The sequence below is a fragment of the Gavialis gangeticus genome, unplaced genomic scaffold (genome assembly GCF_001723915.1).
Source record: "Gavialis gangeticus isolate Ggan-Ray unplaced genomic scaffold, GavGan_comp1, whole genome shotgun sequence".
Lineage (NCBI taxonomy): Eukaryota > Metazoa > Chordata > Crocodylia > Gavialidae > Gavialis > Gavialis gangeticus.
The window spans coordinates 4690341-4702115 of record NW_017729000.1 but is presented as its reverse complement, the minus strand read 5'-3'; positions in this window follow the sequence as shown (position 1 = coordinate 4702115).

The window sequence follows — 11775 nt, the reverse complement described above, 5'->3', positions numbered from 1 at the left end:
AAGATTTTATTACATTTTTCAAAGCTTCCCTATAGCCTTGGAAAGGTCAGCATGCTGGAATTGTTTCTGAGGGAATCGATGACATATTTATTTTCCTTTCATCGCTGGAAAAAGTGTTGAGAGTACTTAAATTGAACTGTGGGAGTTGGAAATAAGAAATGAAAGAAGAAACACTTCATGTTTGAGGCATATCTCTGCAAGTTACACAGACCCAGGCTGTTTCTTTGTATATACAGCACATTAAGTTAGGGTGGGTTTTAATCCCATTGTACAGTGTCTTCAGGAAGCATGAGTGGTGGGGTCCAACCCACTAACCAGAAACGGTAACACTAGCATGCTTTCTTAGCTATGCTGACAGGTGAGCTAGGAGAAGCAACGAAAGGGGGGATGATGATGACCTATAAAGATATGGATGGATAGGTGCTTGTATAATATGTGCAAAAGAACATAGAACTGAGGATAGGTTCCCAAACATTCAGACACAGCATTGTTCCTCTCTTAGCTTTCTTTTCTCACCTCTGGCTTATCTGGAGGTAGGACTTTTGGGGTTTTACAATTCCTAATTGCATATAGATATATATGCAATTAGGAATTCTATCTATCTATCTATCTCTGGCTTTTTACATGAGTATCATTTATACAGGCCTTGGTACATCCAAGAGATAGCAATACATAGCAAGGGTTGTTATTCTTTAATACAAAACTAATTCATGAAGCTTAAGGGCTAGAGACAGAAATCACACATATAATAAATGTATAAGTGATTGGAAACAGAAGTTCAGTGCACATAAACCAATTTCAACATGGGCAAAACTGGTTTAAGATAAACCTGGATGGATGTAGTATTAGACTTAACTGATTTAGGTTAAATTGGTGTTTTGAACTTCTGTCTCAGATCCCCTCCAGATTCAAGTTAACTCAGTCGCCCAGCCTCCCAGGATGCTTTGCACCTTCCCAGCAAACCCCCTGTCACAGGATGGGCAGGCTAGCCTTGGCCCAAGCTGTCTACTCCAGACCCCGGCTTCTGGCCTGGGCCACTGCAGGCATGTGGCTACATTTCCGGAATCAGAAGTGAATGTCTGTGCACTTGCTTATTCGTTCAATCTACGCAGCTCAGACTAACCTGTGAAGATTGAATTGATTCAGCCTCCAGCTTTTTGCCTGTCTGTTTTTAGCCAACATGTATCCATGTAGTTAATTTCATAGAAATTACAGACTTTGCCACTCTTCTAGTTGCTTTGGGCAGCACTGCAGCATGTCAGGGATTATGTTTAACACTGGAGAAAATGTTTGAAGACTTGAAAAATAGCAGGGTTTTGTTGTGAAGCATTCCAAGTAAAGAGGACGCCGGGTGGTGGGGAGTTTATTGCTAAGCACTGGTCTGAATTATGGCTCTGACGATGTTAATCTTGCAGTTACTGCTGTGATTGCCGTTCCTGTAGATATACCTGAGGAAGTTGTCAACAGCCCAACTTTTTTGCTGCTCACAGTGTGTCTGTGGTATCATGGAGTTCACTATTAACCAACCACCTAGTATTTATTGATATTGTTGGGTAGCTTTTGCAGCCTCTGATGAGTCATATGCTATAGCAGCTACCGGAGCCAAGTACTTGAAAGTCAGCTTGGATACACTTACATGGGCTGGACTCAGAGGCTATATCTTAATATATAGAGATATAATGATAGTAGATATATATATAAAATATATAATATATAGAGATATATATAGAGAGATATATTACTGCAGAGTATATGCCATCAGAACCGTTTACATCTATTACTGTCTCCTCTTTACCTTCACTCAACCGTTGCATGATTTTCTTTTCAAGCGGAACAAAAGAGAAATTTGCCTAAAAGGTCAGAAAAAAACAGCAGAAGGTGGCTCCTAAGAAGCGTTGTTTCATTTGAGCACAATGCATTGAGGTATACAAATTAAGTGACTTGGCAAAGGTCACGTGGGAGGTCTGTGTAGTAGAAATCAGATCTCCTGATTCCCAACCAGGACCTTGCCCACAAAACCACACTTGTGCAAATTCTCCTATTTTTTGTTCTATTCTGCACAAACCACATTAATTATTTTTAATTATTTGATGTTTGCAGCAGTAGAGTTCCATGGTCTTCAACATGGTTAAGAGCCCCTTACTCTCAACATGGGTTGACCCTTTTTGGGGCCAGCCAGAGGATTTCCCCACACAGCTCTCATTGAAAAGAGGGGGTTGACCTCAAAAATGTCATCCATAGTCCCTGTTCCAAAGAGCTTATAGTATATATTCAATGTGAGCTACAACAAGGCAGGACACAAGTGTCCCTTTTATGCTGAATATTGGGATAAAAATGCTTTCATTCTCATCTCTCCTTGCTGACAATGATCCCACCCCCTCAGAAACCCCAACCAGTGAAGAATATTTTGTGCAGGACAGTACTCGCTTGCATTGTTCAAAGGCAGAGAAGCCAACCTAGGTTCTCATCTTCCCATCCTTTGTACATCCTAGGATGGAAGAGACTTGAGCTTCTGTATATGCTGTTGGCAGGAGTGTCATATTCACACAATCAGGTCCCCTATCTCACTGCCCATATTGGCTGTATGACATGACAGGGCTGAGCAGATGCATCTGGGGCTAAGATTGGAACCAGAGAAAGGTATGTAGCACTGGAGCCTCCTGCCTCACGAAGTACAAGGAGTGAATGGAAATGGCTTTTGGGGCGGGTATTTGTGCCCAGCCCCTTTCAGAGACAAGTGGTGGCATCTGCTCTGATTGTGTAGTGTCACCAGTGCCAGGAGAGAATGCAACTACCAAGTTGTCCCTGGCCTTTGATAGGTAAATGGCAGTAACCATGAGACAGAGCTGTTGTTTGTAGCCATGTTGGTCTAAGGACATAGGCAGGAAAGATTCATTGGGTAGATGTGGTATCTTTTCTTAGACCAACTGAGTAGTTGGAAGAAAGTTCTTTGCAAGCTTTTGGGCACAAGCACCCTTCTTCAGGCATTGGGAGGTGCACAGTGACTTACTTCCTTTCTTGGTCTAGGGCTTAGGCTCTGGGTTGAGTGGGTCCAACAGCTCCTTATTGCACGTGGGATATGGGAAAGCATCCCAAGGTGACTGGCATATGGGATTTGTTGTTCTGCATTTCTGATAAACGTACTGTTATTTTCGTCCCCATGTAGTTGAAGCCTCTTCAGACTGGTTGCATCGTATTGGTGCTTCTCCAGTGTAAACTGTTTCATTGCTGTAACCACCTGTCTCCCCTTCCCCATAACCTTCTTTGGTGCAAAGCTCTCGGCTCAATTCGACCAAAGAAAGTCTTGATCCTGGATTCCTGATATGTCTTGAACCACTGCATTATTGGTCCATTTTTCCATCCCCGTTTTCAGCAAGCAGCTTTCACAGGTGTTGGTGTTGTCCTGATACACGATGGGAACCATCTTCAACCATTATTCGAGGGACAGGAAAAATAACTTCTCGCCTCAGTCTGGAGTTCATTGCTGGGACTTGCTGAGATGCAGAGAAATGGCAATGCGGCTATCTATGCACCCGGAAAAGTGAAATTACAGCGGGATCTGAGTTCATTTGGAATATTTTAGAATTTACACTAAAAGATGACAAAAAACATTCTCCTTCTCCTGATGTAACAAATGCAGGATCCTTAATATTTATGCATAAAATGTCAAAACTTTAACATTTGGCCTGGCCAGAAAATGGGTCAAGAATTCAATTATAACACAAACACAGGCATTCGTGCCTTTCTGCCTCGTTCTGGGTCTCTCTGATACGCTATTTGTCTTTGTTGCTCACCTAAAAATGAGCTAAACACACATGGAAAAACTTTTGAGAGATGTATATGATTACATAATGACAAAAACGGGCAGGTTTGGTCTAATTTTATCTGTGGCTCAGTTCTAATTTTAAGAACTGCGCCACAGATAAAATGTTCTCCTTATTTTGTTGTTGGATTGTAATAGCTTAAGGGCATAATAACTTCAATTACTGAAATTGTGGCAACAAACAGGAAGGCTGTCAGACTCTTGCAGACGGCAAAGGCTGACTGTCTAGAAGAACCAGAAAAATAATGACTACTAATTTAGACCTGAACTTCATAGCTCTTGTTACAAATGAACCTTGTACATAAATGTTTATTCATTTTAAAGGCAGACAAGGCTCTTTGGGTATCTTTTATTAGACCAACTCAAGTAGTTGGAAAAATTCTTTTTAGCAAGCTTTCAGCACAAACAAAATATTCATTTTAAGTGCATTTGCATTTATGTATTTTAAAACCATGTATCGTAAATTTGAATGCATTTTAATGGGGGAGGATTTGGCTTTGGGATGTACCTGCCGTCCATGTAATTGAGGCCAGTTCCAGTTGATCAGGTAGGCTCCTGGACTTAAGCACTAATGTTTAAGTCTTAAGGACCTCCTGCTGCGTGGATGATACAATTAGATTCAGCTCAGTCAGCTACCAGGGAAGCTGCTTGCAGCAAAAAATAAGGCTCCTTAGTGCAACTTTGCAAAACCAGCTACACCTTCATTTTTCATTAAATTCAGCTGCTGGCTCCTCGTACTTTCCTATGAAAATCTGTGGCAGATATCTTATCTGTCTGAGTGACTATAAGCGCCCTACTGGGTCAGACCGATGGTCCATCTAGCCTAGTATCCTTTCTCCAACAGTGGTAGAACTGCATGCTATAGAGGGGGAGCAGTGAACCAGATGATATCTAGAGGGATCCATCTGGCATCCCCCATTACAGGGCTGTATATGCCAGAGGAAATATCTCCAACCATTCTGTTCAATAGCCACTATTACATCTATCATCCATGGATTGATCCAGTCCTTTTTTTTTTAATCTGGCTATGTTATCTGCCTTTACCACTTCCTATGGCAATGAAGTCCACAAGTTAACTACACATCATGTAAGAGAGCACTTTCTTTTGTTAGTTTTAAACCTGTCACCTACTAATTTTAGTGCGCACCCCCTACTTCTGGTATTCTGGGACTTGATGAGCGACAGGTCCCTGTTCTCTTGATCCACACCCTTTGTGATTTTATAGACCTCTGTCATCTCTCCTCTCAGCCTTCTTTCCAAAATGACAAGCCCCAGCCTTTAATTTTGCACCTATTAGAAGGAAGCTTACAAGAAGTGGAAGGCAAACAATTACAGAGAAGAATATGATTATTGCTCGGGCATGCGGGGATGAAAACAGGAAGGCCAAAGTGCAATTGGAGTTGCAGCTAGCAAGAAACATGAAGGGTAACAAGAAGGGTTTCTACAAGTAGTCAGCAACAAGAGGAAGATCAGGGAAAGTTGGTCCCTTATTGAAGGGGTGGAAACCTAAGGACAGATGATGCAGAAAAGGCTGAAATGCTCAATGCTTTTTCCACCCTAGTCTTCACAGGCAAAGTCAGCTCTCAGACCACTGCACCTGGCAGCACAGTGTGGGGAGGAGGGGAGCAGCCCTCAGTAGTGAAAGGACAGGTTAGGGACTGTTTAGAAAAGCTGGACATATACAAGTGCATGGGGATGGACACACTGGACCCAAGTGTACTGAGATTGTTGGCCAATGTGATTGCATTGGCCACCGGCCATCATCTTTGAAAACTCACGGCAATTGGGAGAGGTCCCAGATGCTTGGAAAAGGCAAATATAGTGCCTATCTTTAAGAAAGTGAAGGAAGAGGATCCAAGGAACTACAGATGAGTCAGCCTCACCTCAGTCCTTGAAAAAATCATGAAGCAGGTCCTCAAGGAATGTGCACTTGGAGGAGAAGAAGGTGATCGGGAACAGTCAACGTGGACTCACTAGGAGCAAGTCATGCCTGACCAACCTGATTGCCTTCTGTGATGAGGTGACTGGCTCTGTGCCTGGGGGAAGAGCAGTGGATGTGATATACCCTTGACTTTAGCAGGGCTTTGGATCTGGTCTCCCACAACATTCTTGCAGGCGAGCTAAGGAAGTACAGGTTGGATAAATGGACTGTAAGGTAGATAGAAAACTGGCTGGATCATCAGGCTCAGAGGGTAGTAGCCAATGACTTTCTGTCTAGTTGGCAGCTGGTCCCAAGTGGAGTGCCCCAGGGGCCAGTCTTGAAGCTGGTTTTGTTCAATATCTTCATCAATGACCTGGAAGATGGCAGAGTGCACCCTCAGCACGTTTGCAGATGACCCCAAGCTGGGGGGAGTAGTAGATATGCTGTAGGGTAGAGCTAGGATTCAGAGAGCCATTCATAAATCAGTGAACTGGACCAAAAGAAATCTCATGAGGTTCAACAAGGACAAGTGCAAAGTCCTGCATTTAAGAGGGAGCAATCTCATGCACCAGTACAGCCTGGGGACCGACTGGCTGGGCAGCAGCTCTGCAGACAAGGACCTGGGGGCGACACTGGACAAGAAGCTGAACAGGAGCCAGCAGTGTGCCCTTGGTGCCAAGAAGGACAACGGCATCCTGGGCTGCATCGGCAGGAGCGGTGCCAGCAGATCAAGGGCAGTGATTCTTCCCCTCTATTCGGCACAGGGGAAGCCACATCTGGAGTCCTGTGTCCAGTTTTGGGTCCCCCACTACAGAAAGGACATGGACAAATTGGAGAGAGTCCAGTGGAGGGCAGTGAAAATGGTTCAGGGGCTGGGGGACATGACTTGTAAAGAGAGGCTGAGGGAACTGGACTTGTTTAACCTCCAGAAGAGAAGACTGAGGGAGGATCTGATAGCTGCCTTTAACTCCCTGCAGGGTGGGTCCAAAGAGGATGGCACTGGACTGGTCTCAGTGGGGGCAGATGACAGAACAAGGAGCAATGGGCTCAAGCTGCAGCAAGGGAAGCTGAGGTTAGATAGTAGGAGAAATTTTCTCCCTAGGAGGGTGGTAAAGCAGGAACAGGTTACCCAGAGCGGTGGTGGCATCTCCATCCTAGGAGCTTTTAAGTCCTGGGTAGACAAAGCCGTGGATGGGATGATGTAGTTGGGGCTGGTCCTGCTTGGAGCAGGGGGTTGCACTAGATGTGACCTCCTGAGTCCCTTCCAACTTTCATTTTCTATGATTATTTTTAGTTTCTCCTGGTAGGACAACTGCTCCAGGCCCCTGATCATTTTTGGTTGCTCTTCTCTTTACCTTTTCTAATTCTACTACATCCTTTTTGAGACATGGGGACCAGAAGAAAAACCCGTGTTGCCTTGTAAAGTTTTCATTCATGTCTGTTCAATACTGAGTACATATTACTTAACTCCAGCGTTTAAATGTTAGGTATAGAGATTGTGCATATAAAAGGGACAGTGAGAGTAATCAGACTGAAGAGCACTACATGAACTATTTATAAGCCTCCTATTATACACGTGCACTCAAGAGCAGTAAACAGGGAAGCAGTAAAATAAAGTATGGAAGAGACAACGAGAAAAAGGAGAATCGGTTGAAAAACGGCTTGTGCAAAACCCACCGCACTTTTCCATTCAGCTGCTCCTGGAAAGGGAGGCAGATTAAACCCTTTAACAAGCGAGATTAAAATAATAATCTCATGCTAATTTAAAGACCGTGTCATTCATCCTGTGAAAAAGCATTACCTACTGCAAACTATTCTGCGACGGAGTTTATGGAAGCAATGGCTCCCAGTAAACTGTAAGATGGTTATATGTTAAAAAAAGAGGCAGGCACTGTAGCTTTTCATAGGTCGTCTGTGGCTGCCTGTGCTTTTGTACAGCGCTCTTCTTGTAGAGTCACCAAATATCTTGAGAAAATGGTGGTTTCACCTCTCCCTTTCATGGCTCCCCTATTGCCTGCTAAAGACAGTGAATGCCTCCATTTACCTTTGATTTCCCTCTGTGAGCAGGGTTATTTGCCCCTCTGGCCAAACTGGAAAGCCTCCTGGGATTGAAAGTCCTCACACCACAATGTGGTTATTAACCCTTTTCACAGTGAAATGACAAGAATATCATCTGGGTGTTTTCATCAGAAAAGTCCTGTGAAAGAGGACATCAGGATCATTATCCCCATTTTATAGAAGAAGAAACTGAGGTACAAAGAAGTGGAGTGAATTGTGCGACGTCTCTCAGCTCACAGAAATGAGGTGTCCTGAATCCCAGAATCCAGTGCTCCTAGGTCTCATTGTCTGGAACAACAAACTGGGTGCGTCTACATGAGACACTGCGCATTAGCCTAATAATGCTGCACAGTAACGTGGCCGTTCAAAACCGTGCTAATAGCCGACTGTTATTGGGTGAATGCACAGTAAGCATCACAAAATAACCATGCGCCAGCGCTACCACGCAGTAACTCTAGTTACTGAGCATTTAGTTAGTACTTTATTAAGCAAGTACTATATTAAATGCACCGTAACTAAGGCACATTAATGAACATATAGATGCATCCACTGTATCTGAAAGAAATAATCTGCTACAGGGTGGGGGGGAATGTAACTCTCCCTTTCCTGATGTTCTTTTTGATGCCCCAATAAACTGAACCTCAGGGAGGGACAAGTGAAGACACTCATTATTGAGCAGGTAAAATATTACATTTGAGATCCCTCTTGCTCTTAGAATAGACTTTCCCTTCCATACTGCTGTCTCCTATCAGGGTCTTGCATGTGTGCCTTGCAATTGTGATTTATTGTCATAATATAAAATATACTTGGTGATCACTGTTGGTATGACTTAGGAAGCTGGCCAGGAACTGAAGTGCTTTGTTTACTACCTAACAACAAGGAGAGGTAGAGTTATAAAAAGGACATGAGCACAATTATTTGAAAGCTAGCTAAGGGCAGATTGGAAGATAGGTAAACAACATATTAAAACTTCATTTTCCACTGGGAAGTAGTAATAACTTTCCGGCACGCTGGAGAAATGGAGGTAATTAATTTCTGTAAAATCAGGTGGAGGCACCCTCCATTTTTTCCTCACCTGGTTATTGCTTTGTAGCTGCTGTGCAGGTGAGACCAAGCAAGCAGAACTAGCACCTCAAACTTCCCAACTTGAAATAGGCAAGAGAGCTGGCCGTCCTAGGGGCTGGTATGAAATGCAGAGGCCGTCAGCTCCAAGGTACTAATTGGAACCAGCTTTTGGACCCAGCTTCTCGGGGTTTGATCTAGCTCTCGTTATGGCCAGTGGATTTGGCTGGGACCTATCTCGGGAAAATAATGAGCCAGCCTTATTTAAAACTGATGTCCAGTGACGGCCAAGATTCAAAAAGGGATTGGATATAAGTATGAATTATCGAGAATGAGCAGAGTTTTTAGCTGGTGTCTGCAGATGGTTTGGATGGGACAGGAGGTCTCATGTCTTAGGGCATAACTTGTTCTCTAACGCTGAGAAATGTGGGCAGAAGACTATTACACAGCTGCCTCCTGAAGGGTCCTCGCAAGTACAGGAGACTGGACTAGATGGCTCTTGCCATCTAGATCATCAGATGATTTAGTTGGGTCGTTCCTATGTTCTTTCTGGTTGCCGTTATTTGCTCTATGGGTGCAATACTTTTATACAAGCTTCAGCTCAGCAGCTCCCAAATGAAGTTGTAGCTTTTATGAGTGGGATCCTACGCCCCACCTCCGTTCAGCGACCCTACCCTACCTTTTGCCTGACTCCAGGCCAAGATGACTAACCACCTCAATTGCCCAAGAAGCACTTGGACCAAAAACTTGAATCCTGAATTCCAGACTGGGGTCACCGCCAAAAAACAAAAGACTGCGAATTGCAGCGGTAGCTTTAAATGTGGATGGAGATTCCTACCAGGCGCTTACGCATTCCCATTCTCAGGTTAAATGAAAATCTCTCTGGACCTCACCTGGAGAATATGCCTGGAAATGACCCACCCCCTGTCAGTTCCAAATCATCCCGGAGCCGATAAATAATACGAAACCCCAATTGTCCGTAAATTTATCCTTTGTGAAAAATAAAAGAATATAAAAAGAAAGATGGGGTTAAGCGCTCATAAAACAGGCAACAGAAAATGCCTGGAAAATTCCTTTGTTCCAACATTGCTTAATTTCCCTGAATGAACATCGTACATCATCCTGTGAGGTGCTTGTGTACCATTATCTTGATGGAGGAAGAAAAAAACCCAAGCCCCTTGTCCTCAATAATAGGAACATTTTATGACTACAATTTCCTAATGAATTGCAAGGCTTCGGGTCTCACTGCCCGGTCCTGATTCGTGTACAAGAGAGTCTTAATTTTCAGAGGACAGTCGTAATGAACCCAACAGTCTCCTTATTTCTGTATGCTGCTATTTCTTTTCCTCTCAGCTTGAGTTATTCCAAGCCAAGAGCGAGCTGGTAAGCTCATCTTGGGAAGCAGGGCGGTGAGGCAGCGTGTAGCGGCCTTCCCCGTGGAGGAGCCCTGGACAGGAGCTGCGGTGTCAAGCACCTGCCTTCCCTGCCCCTCTGCTTGAATGGAAGAAATGACCCAACCCTGGAGGGGGGAGGTTCATTACCTCCTTGTGCTCACATAGTTTTCATCAGACTCAAGGAGTGAGGGAGTCTGTGGTCTATAGCCCTCTTCTGTCTGTCCACTAGTTGAGAGAGATGTGCTCTCCACTTGGCACCTTGTTACACTTTGCACCTCATTACCCAGCATTTTAAACATGGGTATTTTGAGGGAGGCACTTGTAAGACAGCACATCTCTGCATGTCCTAGCTCTCAGTGCTACTTATCGGTCCCCCATCACCATTGCATTGAGGTGCTTCACGATCTCCTGCATTTATCCCCTCGGCAACCCTGTGCTGTAGAGAAGGGCTTCATCCCCATTTTATAGATGGGGAGCTGAGGTACAAGAGCGACCAAGAGCTAGGGCCAAAGGGGGTCTTGCAGCAGTGCCCTTTGTGATGGCTTTATAGGGCCTGGTGCTCAGGATGGGATCCCGTAGGAAGGAGCAGGGTCCTGTAGCCTCACAGCTTACGGCAGAGGGACCAGCCAGTGGGGAAGTCCCATGTTCTGCTCTGTGCTCCAGAGATGATGGATATATTTTATCCAGTGACTGTTTCATGCAAAATGGATAAACAGCCCCTGAAGCAGGGACAGGAACCCAGGAGTGCCCTAACCATTAGGCCACACATTCATGCTTTCTTCTCTACCCACTACCCGCACAATGACTCTTTTATTCTCCTGTGCACACAGCTTCAAGAGAAGGGGTGAAGAATAGCCAGCCCACCTCGTGGGTAGGAGATGGGGGGTTTCACTCCCCTTGGTGGGGAGAATTGGTCTGCGTCGCTCTGGCTGGGTGCTCTAATCGCTAAGGACTATTGTCTACACGGGGTTGGCAGCACCGCTGTTACAAAAGACCTCGGCGGCTGCAATTAGATGCCATTCTGCTATCAGAAGAAGCACAGGACCATATGCCATGTGGGCAAAGCCTGATGCCCTACAAACGCACTAGGTGGGCACTGAACACGTCAGGTGGATTGAGCCCTTCTGCGGGTGTAGACAGGGAATGCCTGGTTGGGGCTTTGGCAATTTCCAGCTGCTAGCTGCCCAGCTATTGAGAGGAGCTCACTCGGAGGTGTGAAGAGAAGCAGAGCATTAGGCACCTATGGAGTTTGGAAAGGCTGGACACAGTTCTCACAGCAACGGCTCCAGACTTTAGTGGCAAAATTCAACTTCAGTCCCATTTGTTTTGGATCTCTCCAATGTGCTCGGCGCAGGGCACTAAAGAACGACCGTAGCAGAGCAAGGACATGAACTTGGACCACATAAGTCCAAATCTAGTAACTTCCCTTGAATTGGATATCTCTCTAGTTCCCAATGCCTGCTTTCTGTCTCGCCTGTCCTGGTTCTATCAGCAGATTATTTCACACGCCCCCCCCC